This window comes from Cydia pomonella, chromosome 7 (genome assembly GCF_033807575.1).
Source record: "Cydia pomonella isolate Wapato2018A chromosome 7, ilCydPomo1, whole genome shotgun sequence".
In the NCBI taxonomy this organism is placed as follows: Eukaryota; Metazoa; Arthropoda; class Insecta; order Lepidoptera; family Tortricidae; genus Cydia; species Cydia pomonella.
In genome coordinates, this window is record NC_084709.1 from 11,706,103 (window position 1) to 11,731,778 (window position 25,676).

Sequence of the window (25,676 nt, forward strand, 5' to 3'; positions counted from 1 at the left end):
GGGTACTTTCAATTAATAATTTAGGTAAAAGTGTCGTGATCCCCAGAGTTACATATTAGAATGGAAATTGTACAACAAATCCCTTTAACGACAAATTTTAATTTATATTACGATGAATATAGACATGAAAAAACGTATTGATAAAGTATAATGCTCTAGTGCAGAAACGTATAATTTTCTGCAAACTTTTTAGAACAACAACTACCCACTTTCAGAGCATGATAAATGAAAACTAAGCACTCGGACATTACATTACGATGTTAAATTATAAAAAAAAAATAATATAAGTACCTATGTAAGTTCCTATCACATAATCAATACTTCTCCATACAATGAAGTAGTTAAACACTAAATAGTCCTTTCTGTAGATTAGTGGAAACTGATATCTAATATTACATTTTGGCTTACAGTGATGGTTAGATTCTCTAAAGTTTAAGGGGCAGATAAAATAACTGCTCAATGGTCCAATAGATATTACATGAACCTATTAATAAACGTGAACCAACGAATCTACCACAGAATCCATCTAAAGTTTACTAAACCGTCGATACTGGCGCGTTTAACAGCTGACATTAACATTGACCGGGGTCGCTGCACTTTACCTAACACGCATGATTGGCGGCCATCTTGTGACGTCATCGCGCCGTATGTGGAAACGGTGGAAGTAAGATTTTTATTTGATTTGTCTGTGCTCATCGCATTGGGAATCGTCTTTAAAAATCGCAGTAATTTTCAAGGCGCCAGAGCATGCTGAGGAAGTTTATAGGTATGAAAATCAAAGGTATTAATATATATTAAATTTAAGTTGATCATTTCTTATGTACTCGTACCTCGCCATGTGTACCGATTTACTAGTACTTATCCAAAAAAACATTCAAGAAAAATATCTCATGATTAGAGAAATAGATTATTTTAGCTTGCACAAATTCCTCTCCTCCACTCCAAACAATATTTAAATGGTCTCTTTGTCAAAAAACGTAGCGGCACTATCCAAACCTGGACAAATAAATAATGGTGAATTATTCATAAACGTCTGTCAAATCTAACAAACCGTTGCTAATCGTTTGTCCCTGTCATTTTGACATTTCTGTGTGTAGAAGAGACAAAATTTAACAAAAGCTGAAAGACGAATTGTTTAGTTACATAATATATTAATGAAGTCTGTTAAAATAGTAGTTTATGTGACTGCTACATAATAAAAGGCATTAAAATACACGAGTATGGGTTTAAGAAACGTACGAAGTGAGTTTCTTAATAGGATCAAACGAGTGTTTTAATGCCTAATTATGTACAGTTACATATACTATTTTATCTCCACACATATTATAAACTTTACAGTACATATGGGGCTACTTTATAGCACTAGTGCGAGAAGTAGCATATTACGTTACTGTGTCGAACATTTAAAGGGCCATATGTACTGTAAAACGTTGTACGATACATGTGCGAATAGGTAATTCGCAACTCGTGTCGATTTAAAACACTCCCTTCGGTCGTGTTTTAATTTATCGCCACTCGTTTCGAATTTCCTATTTTTCGCACTTGTATCGTAATGTACTATTCTATGACATATTCACTATACTTGCAAGCAGAACAATTTGACAATTATGAACACGAAATTTAAGAAATCTCCAAAGTCTACATGGACATGGAAGTCCCCGGATGGTATTACATAGAAACAAATCGATTTTATTACTACAAATACGCCTAAAAACATTGATGATGTCAATGTACTATCCAATCTGTCCTTCCCCAGCGATTACCGCATGGTTAGAGCAAAACTTAATATACAATCTCATAAACCATCAAGAAAACGATACAGTAATAGTTTCGACTCAAAAATTGATATTTCAACAATGCAAACTAGCCTAAATAATTATTTAACTAAGCTTGATTGATGATGCAGCTATTTTTTATGATGATGAAACCATCATAAAAAATAGCTGCTTAACATCCAAAGTAACAAAAAAAGAATACGAAAGAAATGCGATAATGACAAGCGACATAACGGAACAAATACACCAAAGACAACAGCTAAAAAACAAAGAACACAAAACCAAGGAAGAAAAAAAACAAACTCTCTATGCTTTACAGAACTATAAACAAAAATATTAAGACAAACATAGAGAAGTTCCGATTAACCACACTAAGTAATTATCTTCAGAAAACAGGTGGTGTCAACAAAGCATACAAGAAACTTAACAATACAAAACAAATGATGACTCGATTAAACTCTAATTCAGGCTCTACCGTAACCAGTCGCAAAGAAATATTAGAAATAGCTACAGCATTCTATAAAAACTTATACCAAAAAGATCAACATGATGTAACTCTCCCAGTCTAGACTGAATCTCTAATTCAACCCAGAAATATGGACAGCGTCCCACGCTCCACAGAAAACGAAGTAGAGCACTCCATAAAGAAGCTGAAAACTGAAAAGAGCCCTGTGCCCGATGGCATAAACAACGAAATGATAATCGCCGGAAAAGAAGCACTAGTAAAACGAATTACTAAAATATTTAACAAAATTTTAGAACAGAAGGAGCTACCTAAGCAGTGGACCATGGCTGAAATATCACTACTATACAAAAAAGGCGATGCAAAAGAAATTGCAAATTATAGACCCATCAGTCTTATGTCTTCGCTCCACAAATTATTCTCCTCGTCTCTTCTACGACGGATTACAAGAGCGGTGGATGATAACCAACCCGTCGAGCTAGCTGGCTTCAGACAGGGTCTCTCTACAGTGGACTATATCCATACTCTAAAGAACATAATAGAGAAATACAAAGAGTACAGAAAAACGCTCTACATCGGTTTTGTACACTATTCTAAGGCCTTTGATTCAATTTCCCATAACTTGATATGGAAGGCACTAACAGAGCAAGGGGTCAACACTACCTATATAGAGATTATCAAGGAGCTCTACAAATCAAGTACTGCTAGAGTTAAAATAAAAATACCAGGACCACTTTTTAAGGTTGAAAGAGGGGTAAGGCAGGGAGACCCGTTATCTCCTAAGTTATTCATTGCAGTCTTGGAAAGCGTATTCAGAAGCTTACATTGGGATTTGGTTGGGCTGAGAATTCACGGCACCTTTTTTTCCCATTTAAGGTTCGCAGATGATATAGTTCTGCTCTCTGAAAACTCTGAAGAATTACAATACATGTTCTATTCACTTAACTTGCAGAGCAAAGCCATTGGTTTAGAGATAAATAGAGACAAAACGAAAGTTATGACTAATAGAGAAAGAAAAGATATTTGGCTTGAATCAACGCTCTTAGAGTATGTCGACAGCTACATATACCTGGGTCACCAAATCTCGTTTACAGACACCACAGAAAAGAAAATTGACCGAAGAATAGAAAATACCTGGAATAAATACTGGGGTATGAAAGAAATATTTAAAAGCACAATAAAGACGAGTCTAAAAACGAAAGCTATGAATATTTGTTTACTACCATGTCTCACTTACGCTTGTCAGACCTAGTCCTTAACTATGAAATCCATGCATAAAATCAGAACATGCCAAAGAAGCATAGAAAGAGGCTACACGGGGCTTAAGTTAAGAGATAAAGTGAGGCATTCGAAAATAAGGCAACAAACGAAAGCTAGAGACGTTATTGAACAAATTCTACTACTAAAATGGCGGGGCAGGGCACCTTCAAAGAAACATAGACGATAGATGGTCAAAAAAGGTTACAAACTAGCATCCCATGGGTTGCAAACGTAAACGGTGACCACCTAAGAAACGCTGGAGCGACGATCTTGCAAAGGTTGCAGGAAAACCGTGGTGCAGACTAGCTGCAGACCGCATGAGATGCAAAAACATGGAGGAGGCTTTCACCGCTACAGGCGGTCCTTACATTAAAATTTACTAAATATAAATTAAATAAATAAGTATTACGCGACAAAAATAATTTTAATTAAATATATATAATGCATGTTTTTAATTCAAATAACTACAAATGACTTAATAATCTAGTATTTGACATCTGTAATAGTAATTTAAGGAATGGAATAAAGCTCTTTTTACTTTATGATATATTCAATAACCCAAATTACAGGCAAGATTGGGGCATCGTTGCATTGTTGGTCTCTGGAACACGCGGATATGTGGTGACGATGGCGTCACCGAAATATTTTTATCGCTCATTTTACACTCACCTTTTACTATAGTTACTTTGAAAACAACAAAACATATTCATTTTATACTTAAAACTAATTAAAAGATAGGTACAATACAAACTTAAACTAATTAATAACTAAAAATCTATATCTAAAGATAACCCTGGGACATAGTACCAAAGATACTGGCAGCATTTCCTCGCTGAATCGCAACCCTTATTCGTTGAGCGAGGAAGCTGCCAGCTCTTTTGTCCCCTGTAACGTCAACTAAAGTATTAAAAGATAAATTGTACGTCAAATGGCGGTAAATGAAAACTTTTTTCACGCATGTCAGGCATTCGTATTTGTTTTTTTAATTCAGAGACAAACTAGAGTCGGGGGCCTATTTCCGTATCATTCAACATAAACTAACATGCGAGAGATGTCAAAATTGTATGCAATTTACATTTCATTTCGAATCTCGATTGATATTAGAATAGAGGGCAAATCGAATTGTTTTTTTTTTTCAGAGATGTTCCAAATTTGAATGTATAACCAAATCGATTTTGATGTAGTTATGAAGCAAATCATCACACATAAGAAATTTGTTGTAACAAAACAGTATATATCGTAATGTTGGCCATTGTTTTACGGATTTTGAAGGGTTTGTGATATGTGTGTAGATAAACAAGTTTATGGTTGAGGTTATTCTACAAGTCAATAAAGTCATGTCATCAAAATTCTAAAATCTAGTTTCATCTTGTTTGTTTGCAAACTAGTGGAACAGGTCCCATAGCCTTTTATCATAAATCTTATCTCAAGAAATGTAGTAGGTAACATGTTTCAAGTTTTTACTTGTGCCAGTTTGACGTAATATTAATGACGCTTACATATATTCTTTAATTTGGGTATTAAGGCCAGTCCAGACGAAAACAATTTTCGCCCAATCTGATTAAATTGCCTGATCAAATCAGGTGGTGCGGACGCGAAAATGAAATAGGCTCGCCTATTTCACTTGATTACATTTTTAGATTTTGACCGATTAAATGGAGACGCGGATGCAAAAATGACAATTTCCGACGCTAGTATGCGCATTTAGGTGCATTATTTATTTCGAGGGCTATACCATAAATCTAAAATTGGTGATTAAATTGTGTACGTGTGGACTGTGGACGCTAAATGAGATTAGCGCCATTTTTTTTTTCCTTATGAAATCGGCTGATCTGAATATCTCGTCTGGACTGGCCATAGTTGCCTTTGGTCTTTATGGAATGGAAGCCATGATCCACCAGTATTACCGTAACCTATCTAAAAAACAAATGAAACTTCTACGCAAACAACACCAACCTCGTATGTAGCGCGTGCACTGCACTCTTCCAACCGCATTAATTTCACAGATTAGAGATGACCAACACGATAACCCACAGATCCACTGACACCCAAGCACAGGCAGCAACTCGTTTATGTCACTTTGAGATGAATAAAGCGTTAAAATTGTAAACAAATTTTAGTTAATATGATTATATGTACGAGTAGGTATTAGAAGTCCGTGTCCAAATGCGGCACATTAAAAACACTAACTACACTTTAGCCAGTACCTTTATCGTCAGTTGACTTTAACTAAATGAAATACAATAATACTTGGAGCTGTATTAATATTTCCCATAAATAAACAATGTAGTTGTTGTAAACAACAAAAGAGTTGAAGAATGTTAAAAAGTTGTACCTATATTAAAATATTTAGGTGCTTAAAACAATAATTAGTTGTTAATTACAAACATTATTATCACTATATACTTACACTGTAAACAAAACTATAAGCATTTATTCCAATATTTGGTATTGTTATGTAAACATTTCGTTGCCTTGTTGTTTCCGTAATTTTTAACTGGATACTGTTCATAATTAGATTTGTAGCCATTAGGTACAGGTAATTATCTAATAGGCACTTCAGTTATTGCTTTCCAGGCAACTTCGTCTATAGAGTTAGCGAAGTTCAGTAGAAAGTTACGGTAATGAGTGAATTATAGAGTTTATGCTAAATTGCTAACTGTATGCAACATACTGATATACATATTAAATCAACAGTTCTAAGGGTAGTCCGTTATTAAGTCTTATAGGAAAAGTTATTTTAGCTCGCCGGATAGTTCGCTATTAGAGAACAGCTGCCGATGCAGTTCATGCAGTCCACCATAATGATTTGATTGGTGACATATAGGTATAAGTTTAAATATACGGTAGTGTCCCTGCCTACGAAGCTGGAGGTCCCGGGTTCGGATCCTGGTATGGGCATTTATTTGTGTGTTCCCGAATATTTGTTCCTGAGTTATGGATGTTTTCTATATTGTATTTATACATATATGTAATAGGTATATATCGTCGCCTAGTACCCATAGTACAAGCTATGCTTAGTAAAATGCAACAGGCACTATTTCAAAAAGTGGATTAGTATATTCAAAATAAAATATTTATTTGTCAAATAGAGACACTTCGTTTGAACGTAATGGAATTAACCAGAAATTATAAAAAGCAAACCATACGTAGAAATGCACTACGAGGCAACCCATGCCATGTATCGTGGTCGTAAAAAGCAACCATGCACATTTATATACATTCCTTAGCAACTATTCTGACTATAGCATACATATTTCAACAAGTTTATTAGTTACAAGGGAAATAAGTTTTACACTGTTTTCTAGTTTAGTAGGTATATTTAAAGACCTTGGTTTTCACGTTCATCATTGATAAATTTAGATAAATACGTACGTAACGTACGTAATATATACAGGAAGTTTATTTAGTCACCTGCAAAAATTTACGGGGTGAATATACAGGTCATACTGTACAACTTCTACTATGGGACCAACCCCGTAATCGCGAAAAAAATTGACTGTTTCATACATTTTGACTGTCTGATCTTGACATTTTCTATAGGAGAGTAATTTTTTTCAGGGTAAAACATCCTGTATAAATTAGCCATAATCGAAATTCTACTTTATATCAGCTAAACTGAAGCCAAAAACTGGTTGCAACCGCTTTGAAACCGCCTTTCAGAACCTAGAAAGAACAGACACGGACCGTGAAGGATTAATTTAATTAGACAATATAGTGTTATAACGTATTATTTACTTGGGACAAACGTTGCACCGCACAAACAATGACCCGGCCTTGCAGGTTTTGAGAGAATAATAAGACTTTCATTATCAAGTTATTGGTACAAGTGTGCATGTACAATGGTTAGTTCGCGCCAGACAAACCTTAATTTATTCTTGTACCAACAATGAGATACAAAACATGTGACGTGTAAATGAAACAGTCGTTGAAAGCTTTTAATGTGGTGTTTTTAAGCTGATATCATTTAAAGCGACTAAAAATAAGTTTTATGTACGTCATAGTAGCATTTGGTAGCTTGTACATGTTTGTACAAATTAAATAAGTACTTAAATTAGAGAGTAAGTTGAAATTAAGAGATTCAAGTATTTTGCTCACATTAATCAGCAGAAGTCAAGAATAATCTAGGCCATCTAGGGCATATGGGAAGATTTGGATTTAGTTACGGCGCTGCTTTATAGAAGAAATATATTGATAAGTTTTCGACGAGTAGAAAAACATCGTTTAAGATTCCAGACAACATACCAAACATGACCTATATAATTTGGTCGGATTATTTGTTACTCACCATAAGCCAAACTAAATTCACGATATGGAATAAAATAATGCGAGACTGTGACAAGGATAAACAATAATAACCCTTTCTCTGCTACTCCTGAACGTTCCAAAAGAGCGTCTCATTCAGTTATCTTCCCCCTACCCAATTTCATCTTTATATGTATTATTGTACCTCTATGACCCAAGCGTATTTACACAATTAGCAGTTTGCATTGTAAGATTTGTAAGTAATAAAACTACGTAGCAACATGAAACAGTCCGTTTACTTTTAGCGCCTGCGAGCTAAGTAACAATTAATCTTCCCACATAAAACAACTATAATCGACAAGCAAACCGAATATAGTGGTAATAAACAGCTCAGCTGTTATATGTTAATGAGACTAATTAAAAGCGGATGGCTTCGTCGCGGCCTGATTGTTCGCACGCAAGTACCAGTATGACATAAAACGCTAAATAATGACAAGATAATACGGCTGATCTGAACATGCTGCGGGTGTTTGTGAAACTTGATGTGGATTGCAGGCTGATTTTATTGTAAAATGTAACTGTTCATTCAATTAAGTATTGATTAAGGATATTAATATAATGTTCTAATAAAAGTAATGAGGATCGCAAAATATAAGTACTTATCTTCAACCAAATTAAATTTTGAAATACCTTAAACAGTTTTCAAGCTTTTTTTAACTCGCATTAAAGTTATACGTTGATGCGAATGAGATGCATTGCCACTAATCATTAATAATAAATCAATATCGGCAACATGATATTCATGTTATAATTATTTCATGATTTACTTATATGTAAATACACGGCGTTAGTCCATAAATATAAAAAAGAATTACATAGGTAGCAGATACTCGTATGTAACGAGTAGAAGAGGACTTTTATGTCATAGTAAGGAAGAAGATGGCATCTGTGGTGATGAAATCAGAATGATAGCCTGAGAATGATAGCAGAGAGGTGGGATCAAAGGTGGGATTCGGATAATCTCCGCCGATATACCGACCTTCATGTCGTACGACCTAAGAAATAGGTATTTTTATGGAACCTTTTAAAAGGTAGTTTACTAATGTAGTTTTATAAGTGTCTTGTAAATAAAAATCTATGGATCTGAGGAATCTGAAAACTAATATTTACTATATTTACACTTAACTGAGCATAAAGCCGTCCAGTGAAACAATTCTTGCCCTTTTTTTAATAATTACGGGTTTTATTAGGTACTCAAAATATAATTGTGTAACGAACATGATTCAAATATCATTCTGATGTCAGAGTACGTTCGAATTGGCCTGCATATGTTGTCGACAAGGAGCTACGTCGCGCGTCACTCTATTGTATTGCAATGGTGCCATAGCGACAATGACGTCCACAGGATGCGGCTATCTTTTTTATTTACCATTGTAGTGTTTATTGCCGTGTACGCACAAATTGGAACGCATGACATGAGAGTAAAGTATACGAATACCGATTTTAATGAAATAAACAAGTGGGTAGTGTTTTTAAATGAAAAATTTGTTTGCTTTGCGACTTTTACAGCTCTTGATACGTGCACGTACTATCTCGGTATAAGTATAACATAGGTACAGCACTTACAACAAAAAATTTAAACATACTTATCTTTACTAATGTCAATAGATCAACTTATTGATTTACATAATATGGTGGGTGTCGAAGTAGATAGACAAAAAAAATCTAATACCCACTTTGGGAGTTAAGACCCGGACTCTTATTGTCGTATTATTTATCCAACTTACGGCGAAGTATGGTTGTTACTTGTTATGCTGGAAATGCGTTTTTATTTTTACATTGTTGTTGCATAATTTTCTTAATCACAAAAGAGGTCAAAGAAAGAAGAGAATCATGCACGCATATTTGTGTAAATAAAGCTAAGTAAATTGCTAGCTTTAGATAATACGTGCGGTACGTGGCGTGGGTACTGTGAATATTAATATAGATTATCAGAAATCCACCTCGAGCGTTTACATTCCCCACCTTAGATATACCGTATCTCTTTACAGTACACTCTACCAAAGACCTAAAACCACTAAATCGATTGATGAATGAGGGTCCGTTCATTTTTATGGCCCATGTGACATAAGGTTTTTTTAAATCACTTTACGAAAAGAAATTTCATTCTGTCCAAAAATATGTAATCGGGTTAGGATTACAAACTTACATATTGACATATTTATGATATTTATTTAATAATTTAAAAGGTTTATCATACATACTTAGACAAGTTTGATTAATAAAACAAGACAATAGCAACGGCAGTGACTAATGACATCTCCTCGTCACGTTATTTCCGTCATGTTTGACTGAGATAGGTGCTAATAACGCCTTTTGTTTCATTTTTTGTCACCCGATGCTAATTGTTATTTTATGTGCTTATCGATAAAAACATGAAGCTTGTCATCTATGTATGTGGCTAGACAATTTGTGACCTTTATATTTCTAATTATGTATAATTAAAGTACCTCGAAGCTTTTTTAGAAGTAATAATTTTACAACAGAACAATTTTCATAGTAAATTCTTCTCTCCTTTTCACACCCACAAATACGGATTGTAAAATAAAGGGATACAGGTCGTTCATCACTCATCACACAAATAAATGCCCTTACCGGGATTCGAATCCGGGACCATCGGCTTCATAGGCAGGGTCACTGCTCACTACCCACTAGGCCAGACCGGTCGTCATTATGTTTGTCATATGTAATGTTTATGTTCTTACGCTGTAAGTACATATGTATTTTATTACATGGAATACCACGGCGACCGACTGAAGTCGTTGGAAGGACGGACGTTTCAATGATCCGGCTGTCATAAAACTCTTGTTTATAGTCGTTAACGAATTTAACGAGCTTCTCCGAGTTTCGACAACATTACACACTTACCCACTCGTATTGGGACTGAAGTTTTTTTAGTTATTACTTTTAATTCAGACTACCACTATATTTTTATATTATTTTTTGAAGTAAGTATCGTATTATCATTTAAAAAAGAAAAAAAAAATGGTATTTATCTATTCTGTGTTTAATAAATATTTGATGCTATACATAGGTATATTTTTCTTTACCACACCAACTGGTGAAGGCTCCCTTGATTGTTCAAAAACGAATGAAAAAGTTGTATTTTATCCACATGTGAGGCAAAGTAATCAGATGCAAATTTTGAGTTGTTTCCTTATGATAGCTGGTAGAATTGATTTTTAGATGCTGATTTTGAATGATACATTTTTTGTAACATTCATTCGGATTTGATCCGGTTTGTTTTTTTTTTTGGTATTTCATAGTTAGTATTTTTCTCGCGTTTGTGTGGTAAAAAAAATTGTGTTTCACTCGGAGGCAAAGTTTATTTTACCCTCGTGCCTTGAAATCCTCATAACACTCAAGATTCTATTTCACGAACTTCAATTTTGGAATCCTTTGTGTGCTTGGGAATCAATATTAGCACGAGCCTTTAAATAACAACTTTTCCCCATTATAAAACAAACGACTAAAAATAGCTTGCTTATTTATATGCCGCCGTTTTGAGTAGGTAACTAAACTAAGGCATTAAATTCGTCATGACATCATTCGAGGTCTACCGCAATATAATTATCCGATAGCCAAATAAAAACAATTATGTTTGAAATCATAAATATAGAGTCATCAATACTGTTACAGTGGAGGCATGCGAACCTCGATAATTCCTCATATTAACATTTCTATTACCCTAATTTGCTTACCTCATATTAATAGTGGACTCTAAAGGTAATCGGCAAATAACATACTATTAAGTAAATTGTCGCCTTGTCGATGCGTGTAACGTTCATTTAATAATATGTATACGTGTGAGTAAATAGCGTCACAGCGTAAACTTCCAAATTAACGTCTTTAAGGTTTTTAAGGTTGGTACTAAACAGAAAACGCCAATGCTTGCAGAACTGCTTGCAGACTACACGTGCAGACTGCTTTGAACTTGCAGACTGAAATAATGCCATCGTCGAAATAGCCTCTCAAGAAAATCAAATATTTAAGTTTTCCGCCTCTCATCCGAACGGAATGAAAAATACAGTGCTCGTAATATTTAATGCGAGCAAATTGCGGAGGTGAGACGTTTCCTGCTCTAACTTTTAATCCAGAGAAGTCCTATTTTAGGTGTTTTAATATTAAAGAAACTCATTTTCTCTAAGCAGTTATAATTAACATAAATTATTATAATTGTGCAGTTACTATATATACATATATAAAACTCAGATGCTATGTAGCAAAAAAAAAACTGTTTAAAATCTAGCACTCTTATATTTAATTAAGGAAACCGTAGGTCTAGCTTTAAAATGCAATAGTTAATAATACCGCATATTGTAAACGACCGTTTGTTTCTTAATAAAAGAAAAAAAAAAAAAATGTTGACTTAATGAAAGATAAAAATATGTCTTCCAATTTCGTTCTGCATTTTTCCCGTCAAACAGAGCGTCCCAATGTTTGACATTGTAACTCCTATAAGTAATGTATGCGTTTTTGTCGCCTTAAATTAAAAGTATCATCTGAAGGTGTACATTATTACAAGTAACGAACTAACAAACAACAACTAAAATACAATTATTTCCTCCATACAAAAATCCCAAGGAGTATAAAATCCGTGCAGTTCATCCAAGTTACAGAATCGTTATGATTCTCACGGCGCATTGGATAACGCGCGTTACTTAACCGCTCATTCAATTAATAATTATACTTATTGTTGCGCAAAGTTCATTCAAGGTTCGAGGCGTGCGACTGCGCACAATGACTGTTTTTACAAGATCGTGATACAGTTTAACAACAGGCTAGGTTAGACAGAATATACTTAATTGTCGCTAAAAATTAAATTTAGTAAAAATTAGAGATACTTATGCAATTATATATTTAAAGTAAGGTAGAAAATATAATCTAATTCGAATAATACAGTCACATTTGGATCAATAAACTTTATAAGATAGTTTTATTCATATACCTATTATTTATATGTAAACATTAAACATAAAGAGAGCATTGGTACATGTAAATGGTATTGGCACTCATAGCTACGACTGTCTTACTTGCAGTTCTGTATGAGAGATTAGGTATTACCAATATTAAATGATTGCAAGCAGGAACCTAAATATAGGTACTAGATTTGACTGATAATATGTATCTTTAGAGAGACAATATACATAAGACGCAACACGAAAATCCAGAAAAGAGTCAATTAAATTCAAACGTAAGTGTGTACCTAAAAATAAATACTGTACATATCAACATCATACATATATAACTTTCTTGATAAGATTGAAGGATAAAATAATAAAAAACAGACTTGCGTAACTAGAGAAAATTTATAACTATGTACATACTAGTGACTTAAGCACGTTGCTGCTTTGTTATAATAATTGCATTGGATATAGGTGTCGTGACATTTTTTGTAGGCATCTTGCAGTTCCGATTTGATTGCAACGCTGGCCGTGAGTTGGGGTCTCTAAGGTCATACGATTGTTCTGATACATACATATAATTATATGGATACGTATAGATACATAAACGTACAGTATGTTATATAGATTATGTGGTGTGGTATGATCAAAGTTCGGATTGAGGAGCCTTATTTCTTAAAAGAATAACAAAAATCTACGTACCTACTTCCTTCAGAAAGTAAGCTTCAGCATTACTAATATTAAACTAAAACTAGTAACTATAGTTACTAGTATACCTAACATCTATTTGTAGAGAATAAGAAACTCTTATAGTTTCATCATATCAGTTTGTCTGTCCGCCTGCAGTTGAGCTTAGTAGAGACCCGTTTTTAAACCTTGAACTTCGTACCCAAACTATTAAGGCTATTGCAATATTGTACAATTTAAGATCCCAGGCTAAAAGACATAATGCACGCCAATGTAAAGGAGAATTTGTATATAATAGTGATGTCTGTAAACTACCCGGCACTTATTTTTATCAGATAAATTTCGTGTCTATCGCAACCAATGCCGTGCGACTAACTTGTAACTTATGTTTAGATAAAACAATGGAAATTGCACGGAAAGATTGCAAGCAATAATTGCAAAAGGTTAATTAATACAAGGAAAACAAACATTATCCTTGAAACAAGCGTATTTTTTTTATATTTTAACAAAGTAGATAGAGAACCTAACTATACTGTTTTCGCCATTAAAAATCTGTATGAAGCTATAAACATTATTTTCGTACAAATACATCAATTAACCAATGAATTTAGTGCCCGTAAAAAGCAGACAACCAGACATCTCAAAGTTAAATTGAAGTTTCGAATGAAGTTTGTAAACATTGAATTTAATGTTTATTATGTTATGAGAAGGGAATATCATGTTAAGGCATTACCGGTACATTAAGGGTGTATAGGTACCCGTGAAATGTGTAACTACGAGTCCTATGTATTACTGACATACAAATATTATAATATTATTATTTTTATATGACCGCATACAAATATTGCCCCATAAATTCATTGTTTGCTGCCAGAACGTCCGTGTAAGTGTCTCGGAGATATCATCAGCTTTAGTGAGATAACCACAAGTACCTCTCACAGTAATAATTCACGTCGCTCGAGACCACACCACCGAAACGCCCGATTGCTCATAAGTTTTGAAATACGAAGGTGAGGTACAAAACTAATTGAAAAATGTATAATTACTCATCAGTTTTTACCGTTCCTTACTCATTACTTACTTCTGTTGTGGTTGACCTAATGTCACAGACAAATAACCAACCAACTAACAGAAATATTCTCGAAAACGGGTTTCAAGCCACCCACTGGCTTTGTTGAGTTTTTTTATATAGTAATTAACATACAATAGACAAGATATCGCAGTTATTTTTATCATAAGCGCCATTTAAGTGGGTGTTTAAGTTCCAATAACTAACAAAACTTAATTTATTTAGATTTTTCAAATTAACTGAATGTTTTCCTATCTATACTATACCACATACATTTTTTTATATAAATAAAATACACCTATACCTACTTACCTATAAAGTGCCTAATGTCTACATCCGAGGAAGCTTTAAGATCAGGCCAACACAAGAATGTGTCACAGAATCGCACTTGCGTTGGTACGGCCATGACATGAGAAGACAGGATGAGCAAATGACAAATAGTGCGTTATATGTCATATCGGGACCAAATCCTCGTGGCAGACGACAGACTACATGGATGTCAATTATTAAAAAAGACCTCTCCAATGACCACTACATTGATTTTGATTTTTGAGTTGCCTTTTCTGTTCCCTTTATCACAGCGGTTCCTAACCTGGGGGTAATTACCCCCGTGGGGGTAAAACTGGTATTTCACGGGGGTAATAAGCTTAATTTAAGAGAACAAAGATCAGTCCTATAAGAAAGACTATTGATGATTATTGGGACGAGGGGTAAAATCAGGATCCCTAGTTAGTCTTAGGGGTGACAGGACTCAAAAGGTTAGGAACCACTGCTTTATCAATATAGGTAGTTTCTATTTTTTTTGAACTGTCTCACATCTTATATGTCCACTCAAACTGCCGATGACCATGCACATCCTGATACAATCTGTCATCAAAGCAAGTCGAATTTGCCTTCTGTAATTCGTTACCAGCGTGCACATGATATTTGTTTTTCCGAGCAAGTGCGTTGTTTTTAAAGTTAATCTCCCTAAAAATCTCAACCAGAATTTCCCCAGATCCATGTTGATACAGACCGTGAGAAACCGTGTAATCTCACTTCCCGTCCACGGATATCATGTTTAACGGTGTTATAGCCCTGGCCCTGTATTACAGCTTACCGCGTATTAGACTAAACAGACCAGTATAACTGTAACTTTAAGGTCCGTGCTAAACACGAGGTCACTCGTAGAACCAGCAGACGATGTAGAATGATTTATGGAGAGCAGCCTTGCAGAGGCTCGCCACTTGTTTTGAACTTAATGCTATTAAGCAGTTTAAATCCTACAATATTTTTTGTGTTATGCAAGACGGGTTGTTTACGAAAATACAAGTTTTAAATATTCGTAGAGAAAAGCGAATGAGTAAGACTAAGTTGTAGGTACATGTACCAGTAAGTAGGTAAACTTCATACTTAAGTAGTATCTGAAAGTGCCGTGTAATCTTAATATTTAAAGTGCTACTCGGATCTGACTGTTATATACGTATTTATGTGTACATTTATGCGTCTATATTTTTTTTAAGTAGTTACAGTCCAGTGTAGTCACAAAATGGTCTGGTTTGACCTGTCATGCATGATGACATAATACTGTGACTCACATAATCCTGCAAAACGTTACATTTGATAATTATCAATCTTTATCAAAGTTTTTTTTTAATGTTTTTCTAATTGCATCCTTATTTTAGACACTTCTATTTATAACCGACGATAAGTTACCTTTTGCTTGAAAAGGACACATATATATTTCCAAAGTTGCTTTTTGAATGTAGGTAATTTACCAGATTTTCATAAAAATCAAAACATCAACAGTAATCAACAGGTTCCCATGAAAATGTAAGTCAGTTGAACAATTATCTATGAAAATGACTAATTATACCCACTAACACGATTAATCGCAATTCCACTTGTCAATCGAACGATGCAATTATCGAATTATTTATGTTTTTTGCTGAGTACAACACTCTAACACTTGTTTCTATAACATAGACATCAACGCGCACGGCATTCCTTAACCGGCGACGTAAAGTAATTTCTTAAGTACGAGTACTTGTAACGATTGTTCGATGTAACCGTTAATTATATACTGTAAAAAGGGAATTCATGTGAGTAAGCATTTGAATTGCATCTTCTCCCTCGAATTTCACAAGAAAATAATGTTTAGTCCTTCCCTGATATGGTGAGTAATGCATAACATTCATAAAAAGCGTGAAAGGCGACATGGTTGCATTTGATGTCGATTGTAGCATGTGAGAATAACTTGATGCAAATCAAGATGAATCCACGGTAATACGGACTTTGACCTAACATGAGGTCTGGTTATAGGATAAAGGCTGAAAGCGCACTAAATCGAATAGCTGTAAAGGAATTACCAATGATAGTCACTGAATGCAGACACCAAATATGTATTATAATTTCTACAACTATTATTTATATATATTTTTTCTTTTATTAAAGTATTTTTGCAATTGTTAAAATATACATTTCACAGATTATCACTCTTATTGAAAATTCAGAAAATGAATGGTTGGATAATAGGAATTATTTGAGGAGATAATAATTTCCTTGAATTTAACCTCATGCCGTCATGTCGTTTTCAATTGAAAGTCAACTTTCATATAAACAAAGTAGCATTTCTTTTATGATATTTTTTTTTAGAAATTGCCAGATACGCTGTCTAATTAAATCATATTCTGAGATGCACGAGGTCTTATAATGCAAATAACTAAATTATTAATAGCATTAAGGCACTATGTCCAGAAATAATTTGAACACAAACTAATTACAGAGCCTTGAACCCACTTCCTAATACTAATGGCTCCGATTGAACGCACGATTTAGTGACGTCACGGCGCCGGCGGCGCATACTGCGTCAATTTGTATACATGAGCTAGCTTTGAGCTTTGTAATGGAGGCGTTAGAAGTATTAGAACCCATATAGAGTAAGCTGTTATCATATCACCTGGGGTAGGCTAGGGTTTGAAGTAGTATAACCAGTAAAAATATAACTCTAATTACATCATAGTTGATACGGAGTCGAGGCCACACGTATTCGTTTGTCCCTCTTGCTTGCTTGATGCAGAAATAGGAGCCTAGTTTTAGGAGCCTAGATTATCATATCCATAACAAATCCAGATCAATTCATATCCTGTTTATTATACAATCAGAATTTATTCTCCAGAGAGATCTTCGCAGTACATACATACTTGCCAATACTAAAAGGGTTTAAATCCATTTTTAGACAGTCTATTATAAGAGTGAGTCCACAATGGTGCGGTGTTCAAGTATTAGATTTATCGGCCATATTTAAATGTAGATATATGCCAGGTGAAATATCAAAGAACTCATACGTTACATCTGCAGCCCTTTGAAGAATGTCAGAGTCGTTAAGCTAATCGTCCGTTGACCGTCATGGCAAGAAACGCGCGGCATGTTAGAAGGACGGAAACTCTTACATATTAATTGCGGAAATCATAATTGTTGTACTAGTTAGGGATATCTCGGGCAAAGGATGTAATTGCAGGCTGAGTCACCAAAATATGGACGAGAGATATGCAATCTGTGTTAACTTAAGTACCTAATAAATATATAAATGACTACCAAAGTTCGCTTAGCTCTCAGTACTGGAGTATTCAAATTATAAGAGGTGCATTAACAGGGCCGACGTGTACTAACATATTTCCAAACTGAGTTAATAATTTTAAAACTATATAGTAGCTAGATTAACCTTTCCTTGACATCATAATAATTTCTGCAATGACTAAAAGTATCACATCTTGTTACGCATTTTGTCCAAATTCTGTTATGTTCGGAAAACCTTGAATATCATGGACATTTCCACCCGAGGACCTGAAATGGGAAGAACATATAACTGCAATCGTTAAGAAAGCAAAGAGCCTTATCTACCTCATAAGAAAAGTTTTTGGGAATCTGACGCCGGATATGATGCTCAGAATTCACAAAACCTATGTTAGGCCTATATTGGAGTATGCATTTCAAGAGTGGAGCCCTTATTTTATCAAGGATATTGAGATGTTGGAGAAGGTTCAACGTAGTTTCACCAAGATACCGAACAAACTCAAAAACATGCCCTATAAAGAAAGACTGCACTTCCTGAAGCTCGCAACCTTGAAAGTGCGCAGAGAACGTGGAGACCTGATTGAGACATACAAAATACTAACCCAACACTATGACCTCAAAGATTTTCATAAGATGCTAGAGCGCAACAACAACAACCGTCTGAGAGGTCATCAGTATGAGCTGGTGTCTCGCAGGTCCTACAACAATCCTCATAGACACTTCTTTAGCAACAGAGTGGTCAAAGCTTGGAACAAACTCCCAGAGGAATGAGTTTAAGAATAAGCAGCACAATGCAAATTCTACTCAACACTGAAAACTTTATTGATGACTCTGGATACAGGCATTATCAGTTTTTTCAACTGCCTGCGTGATTTACAAATAATAATAATAATAATTTCTATTGCGTATTTTGAAATATTATTTAGAAGGAGCGCAGGGATGCTAAAACATTAATTGTAGCACAGATATATCACTCGTGTAGTAGTATTATATAGTATTTGTTAAGGGTCCCCAGCTCTAAAACTTTGTACTTAAAATGGGGTAAGGTATATCTATGCCTGTACTTAGTTTATGTAGCTTCAGATACCATAATTAAAAAATACAACAATATTTTTTTCATAGAGAACTTGTTTTTGCTCCATTTCATTTGTTTTATAAACTGGAGCTATATAGATTAATTACAAGATTAGACATACCTCATGTCATTGTATGTGTAAAATTTCATTAGAATCCATTACGTAGTTTTAAAATGAGAACGAAACTCCGTTTGCCTGGGACTCTTAAATGTTTATAGTACTTAGCTCAACACACTGCATTGTGACAAAGTAATATAAATCGTTATCGTTTCTTTCTAAGCAGGTAATTTAGGTTCAAGTACCAGGACACCATAAACATAAACCAAGTCATTAACAGGATGAATGAGGTGGTTTGTGACACATTTTCCTGCTCTATCTATCTGCCGATCCAGGCATTCATTTGTTTCTTTTGTTGAAAGCCCAAGCGGTGATGACGTACCCAACAATAACTTGTAAAATACGCTTTGTAATTGGCCTTTGTGCCGACCATGGTGATTACTTTTCTTACACAGATTGGCTTATTAGTAGTAGGTATTCGATTAGTAGCATGATCAGACATAGAAGTATAAGTGCCAGTTGCATCAAGCACAATTCACTAACAGCGGTGAACTATGAAACTCCCTAAACAATTAAATTTAGCAAAAGTTTTAACAGCGACCGACGGTTTGGTGCATCTGACTGTAACTATGACTCCGCGTGTATATATCTGCTGAATTTACCGAGTGATTATATACTTCCCATTCTCAAAGTATAAATCAGACTGTAACCTACTTAGTTGATATAATGTCGTAAATACTAAAGGTGGGTGTGTGGCAAAGCTGCTTACATTACATTATACACCAGGTACATTTTGTACACAAGACCTGGAACTAAACATTAATAACGACATATGGATCAGAAAGCTCTGGAAAGGGGTCACTGGAGCGTTTAATCTGTTCAAAATCTAGAACGCTGTGAACGCAAATACAGCTGCGATACTCAGGGACGATGGGTGCAAACAAGGAGGTAGTTTCATAAAATTAAAAACGCCTATGGATGTCTTTTACAATATTTAGCAGTATACAAAAAAACTATGAGTTCAATACAAATATACGCATCAGGATAAATATCTCTCGCTGTTTCTTTTCATGCTAAGATTTTAATTTTTTTGTAGGTAATCACTGGAAAAATATTTAGAAAATCTAACAGATGTACGTAAGGTATTCAGGAAGTAAAGTGACTGAGTGTGTACGATGACTATGATTACGCAGTTTATATTATGGCTTCTCTACACGATAGGCCATCATACAGGCCCACTAAGATGGGCCAGCGTGTAGAGAGGATAGTAGTGTCGGATGGCTTATGGCACGGCGAGATGGTGATGGGATGGGCACGGTGTCAGTTTTTCGTCTGGAGATCAAAGGTAGTGGGCCAGCAATGGTGCGTATTATGCAGCTACACGTGCAACGTGGCACAATCCATGCCAATTGGCCATCTCGCTGGTCCAGCGATGGGCCATCGTGTAGAGGAGCCGTTACATATTATGTTTAGTTATGCCATAGACGGTAGTCTAACCTAACGTCATTGTCATTGATATAGTTCGTCAAAAAACAAATCTTGTTTACCACGACCTATACCTACACATTCACGACATGTCTACGAGTATTATTGTGAGCTGACAGCCCGCATAAGCGATCATGCCTAGCCTATTATACTCGCTAACTACAGACAATTATTCATTTATGACCAATACTTAAATAACAAAAGGTATAAATAGACATTTCGATGAAGTTAATCGTGTTTTAGTTTTAATTTCTCAACGAGTGAAAGGCAAGGCCGAGACAACAATGGCGGAGCCGGAAAGACGATCCATTCACGGGGCTTTGTTGCCGAGATCCTTGTTACTGACTGGCTGACACCAAACAGGGTGCAAGTACAGTCAGCTTCAATTAATAATTAATAAAGGAGGTGGCCATAGAATCTCTGTTTCATCACAGAGTTTCTATGGCCACCTCCTGTCTCCATAACCAGATCAGCTCGATGGTATCATATTCCATTGTCACCGGACTTACACATGTAGGTGTGCTAATTTTTAGTTCAATCGTAAATCGGGAAGTGGGTCAAATATACCTTCCAAGATTTCACCCACAATAACTAACAAACATACATACTAACAGCACAAATTAAATAAAAGCTTGTAAAAAGCATTCAAATCAAGGTGCATATAGGTCAGGCGAACAATAAATAGATAACTAATCGATCTCAGTACGTAACTTAGTTTTTGCGCTTGATGAATCTAATGTTCACGTATCAAATAAAACACTGCTTTTCGTCTTGCTTTGGAGGGCTACAAGAACAATTCTGAATTGCAGCAGTCGATTTGGCTAAAGAAGGAACTGTTCAGTGCACCGGAACAGAAAAAGATTGCATTGATCATCTTCAGAAGCGTTATTTCAAATAAAACTATGTCCCTGGTCACGGGTCGAATGTTTCGAACAGACGTCAAGTGCACGTCGACAATAAGGAACGAATTCCGTACAATTTATTGACTTCATCTCTATTTTCTCTTTATTATTATGATTGCTGGATCCGAGTGTCTTCATCAAATTAAAGTAAAATTGGATATGTATACCAACTATTGGCGCAGTAAGTTTCGAAAGTGATGGTATGCAGAAGTTCTGAGAGCATTTATTATATACGTGTCAATATCGCGCTATAAACGAAAATGCCAGACATGTGCGTGAAATGAAGTTAAGAAGGCTTTGAAAAACATGAATACATAGGTAACTAGCGACTCACCCTGGCTTCGCACGGGTTGACCAATTTACACAATCTTAGAAACTTATACACCTAAATTAAATCTTGTTCAAGGATCACTTTATTGATAGATGAAAACCTCATGAAAATCCGTTCCGTAGTTTTTGAATTTATCGCAAACACACAGACAGATAGACGCGGCGAAGGACTTTGTTTTATAAGGTGTCAAATAGATATTTAGAACTAAATAAGTGCATCGTGGACAAGGAACCCCAATAGCAAATAAAACACCAACGGCGTGAAACAGAAGCGTAACTTCAACAATGGTAAAGAGGTCGCCCTACATTTTCCAATGGCTGCCGCTACCAGTAGTGTGACTTTAATCACCTACAATCCTCCACTTGGAGAACTAAGTTTCCATGCCTGCTCAAACTTATAAGGACACTTTACAGTTATGGCGGTGAATCGGCAAACAAAGGGAGCCGGGACACATACACGCGCACATTCGAGGCATTTTCATAGTTCTATTGTGAAAGTTTTGAGAGATGAGAGGGGTGGGATCGTGAAATCGGTTATATTGAACTAGTTACCTTGTGAAGTATCAAAATAGCCAAAACTAAATTTGTACACTCGATGAAAAAGGCAAATTTTATTGGAATTTTTCTGACTAAATAATATTATTATGGATAGGCAGGCGTTTGACTAAGATATCACCTGATGGTAAGTGATGATGCGGTCTACGGTGGAGCACGCTTACCTATGAGATACCTATTTACTCTAACCTTGAAGAAAAAAATTTTTTCCAAGAAAATAAAATATTGTTTAACAAAAACGAAAAACTACTGGGATAAGTACTCGAAACTAAAATTAGAGTTCATTAAGAATCATATATATCTGAGTTACTTTTACATTAATTGGACTATAAAATATGTACATATATCATATAGAATTCTATTCAAAGATTCAGATCAGATTTTTGTTCTACAGTGATTTTTGTAGCACAGATGTGCAAGTGTATTTAAACGTCTTACATTCATAGATATTTGTCGTGTTAAATAGCACTTGCACTTCTGTGCTGTAAAAATCACTGCAGAGGTATCTTGGTCTGACTCTACCTCTACTTCCTCTAAATATCGACCTTAAATTAAATTCAATTAAAGAATCTGTGTCTGCATCTCTTAAGCAGGACAATAACGTTTATGTAGGTATATAAAATGTACACTCACTTAGTTACACATCCATGTTCTGCGAAGGCCGGGTATTGTAGACTGGCCGCTTTGCCAGGCTGCAGCTGCGTCTGTAAATAACGAAATTCAAGTTTTTCAACACGTTCTGATTTTGAACATTCAACATTGGAATTTATTGATTGGCCATACATTTTCGTTTGCAGGAACAGGTTCCACGTAGGCCTTTTTAAATGCATTGTTTGTCGCGTGTTTTAAGGGTTCCGCAGTTAAAAACCGTGTACAGAACCTGGTAGAACATTTTTTAAGAATAGCAATTAAAAGGTGCCAAAATGAGGTTATTATGCGCCATGATACTATAGGTATGGTGATTTTTATGCTTTATCATAATACCTTCGTACCGACATCAAATATGCAAAATTTTCATTCGATGACTCGAGAATGAAACGAATTTAACTTGTAAAACTTCGTTACAGATATACCGACAATGGGCGCAATAATTGTTAAAAATGATAATGCTTAACATTCGTCCATTTTTTCTCATCTCATTACATTACAGATACATAACAGAATATTATTCTGTGGGCGGGGCTCAATCACAGAGATCGATTGTCAATCGATCCATTACATTTGATAGCGCTATCATAAAGATCTCTCTCTGTGTAATAAGTAATAACACCCACCATTGTTTTGCCACATCACGCAAGCATTAAACGTGTTAGAAAATGTGAGAAAGTAAGAGTATCAAGTCCATCAAGCAGATCAATTTCATATCAGGTATTAGATAATAAAACGTGTGTTAATTAAGTAAAACGCGCTTAGCTGACCCCACGGCCAAAGAGCTGAAATCAGTTACAATTGTGAGGAATTAGGTTTTTTAAGTTGATTTTCAGGAGGTATATTTACTCATAGTACTAGAGGTAAAATTCGTGCAAATAGTATGAAAAGGTATGTGACCGTGGCAGGCAAAACGTTTCACTTTGTCGCTTGCCATAAGGACGCCTTGACAGGCGTATTCGTTATTCGTAAACAGATACAAGCACATCTCGTCCTAACGTCCTCATGGCAAGCGACAAAGTGGGACGTTTTTCCGCCCGCGGTTATATACATACAAAACAATATAGTACGAGTATATCAGATATATAGAGTATACAAGTAAAACCAATATTTTTACTTTTATTAACTCATGCAGAGCGGTAGCCTTAAAACCACCTTGGTGGCGGCACGAGGTAATTTCCACTGGGACTTCCAAAGTCATCTCATCTTGTTTACAAAATAATAATCGCTTATCAGAACATTCAGAGCCGAGTGCTGGTTTTGGAAAACCGGATCAAGGATAAGCCACGTTCGAGTTTTAACGACGATTTGGGTGAATAAAAAATATGAAGACCAAAAACGGGTGTTTATTACCTTGGTACCTACTCGTATTTATTTCAGTATAAGTTTTATCTGTAGGTATACATTTTATTTTACGGTGTCTTGGTTACCGGGTTATTGAGAAGATTATTGTAAGGAAATAATTACAGGATTAATATACTATAAAAATAAACTACTATAAGGACTGATATCGAAGTCCAGGTTTATTAGTATCTTTGTGAATATTAAGCCAAATTCAGAGCCCATGCATTCTTATGATGATATTGCATACATCTTACCTACTCAAGCTCTTCGCACTTGTCAGAAAAAACTGTTGGGAATGGGATAAAAAGAAACTTTACCTACTATGTATTAAGGAGTTATCTCTGTTGCAATGACTCAGCATGACGACATTTAGTCTATGTCATGATTAATAATATAATCAAACAGAGTATCAGTTCGTTTAACGACATCTTATTCTACCAGAGAAGCGACTGGTGCGAAAATCACGAACTTAATTGAATATAAATGCTATAAATTTAATAATAGTTTTTTACCCAAAAGTTTGATAGCAGTTTACATCAATAACTTGCTTTTATTCTATAAAGGTACTTAAATCATTTTATGTGAAAGATTTTTTTTATCTCTGCGTCTAAGTTTAAGCCTAGGTATATACGTATGTAACTACAGTAGTTATTTCATTCTTATTACTATTTTAATTACATGTTTTATATACATGTATGTATATAAAATATAATTTATTATTTATAAATGAATGTAGGTATTTATTATGCGTGAATTACTCGCAAATGCTTTTCATTAAAAAAATGGTCCCGAATAGATACAGCATAGGTACAAATAAATCATAGAAAATACAAATATAATACGTAATAAAGCATTAAAGGTTGACTCACGCTACACAGGGGCAGGGCCGGGCCGGAGCTTCCGGCGCTTCGTTTTCTATGGAAAGCATTACGTCATCACCGGAGCTCTGTAGTGGCCCGGTGCGGGCTCGGACCGGAGACTAGCCGGTCATGCTATGAGCGAAAATCGGACTTCCCGGAGCCTCCGGGCCACCCGGTGACTCAATTCTTCCTTTCGGGTGATATTCCACTAGTCTAAGATCTTTGTCCAATGTGCATTGCGTCTCACTCTCTCATTAAGCAAAATGTCAGACGCAAATACACATTGGACCAAGATGAAAAACCAGAATACCACCTTCGCAATGTGCATGCTTGGATGTGTCGGTATATATTTGCCAAAATAAGAAGGTTACAAAACGTCATAAATTTGTTTGTTAAATATG

At 35.2% G+C, this 25,676-nt stretch overlaps 1 protein-coding gene across 2 annotated transcripts in view; it reads right to left on the minus strand.

Annotated features, from left to right (window-relative positions):
- The window catches only part of LOC133519838 (uncharacterized), an 84,084-nt gene that overhangs the window by 13,281 nt on the left and 45,127 nt on the right, over window positions 1-25,676 (minus strand). For both annotated transcript variants that reach the window (XM_061853966.1, XM_061853965.1), the window contains exon 2: window positions 23,057-23,127. The gene's annotated coding sequence lies outside the window, so the exon portion shown is untranslated. The remainder of the gene's footprint in view (window positions 1-23,056; window positions 23,128-25,676) is intronic.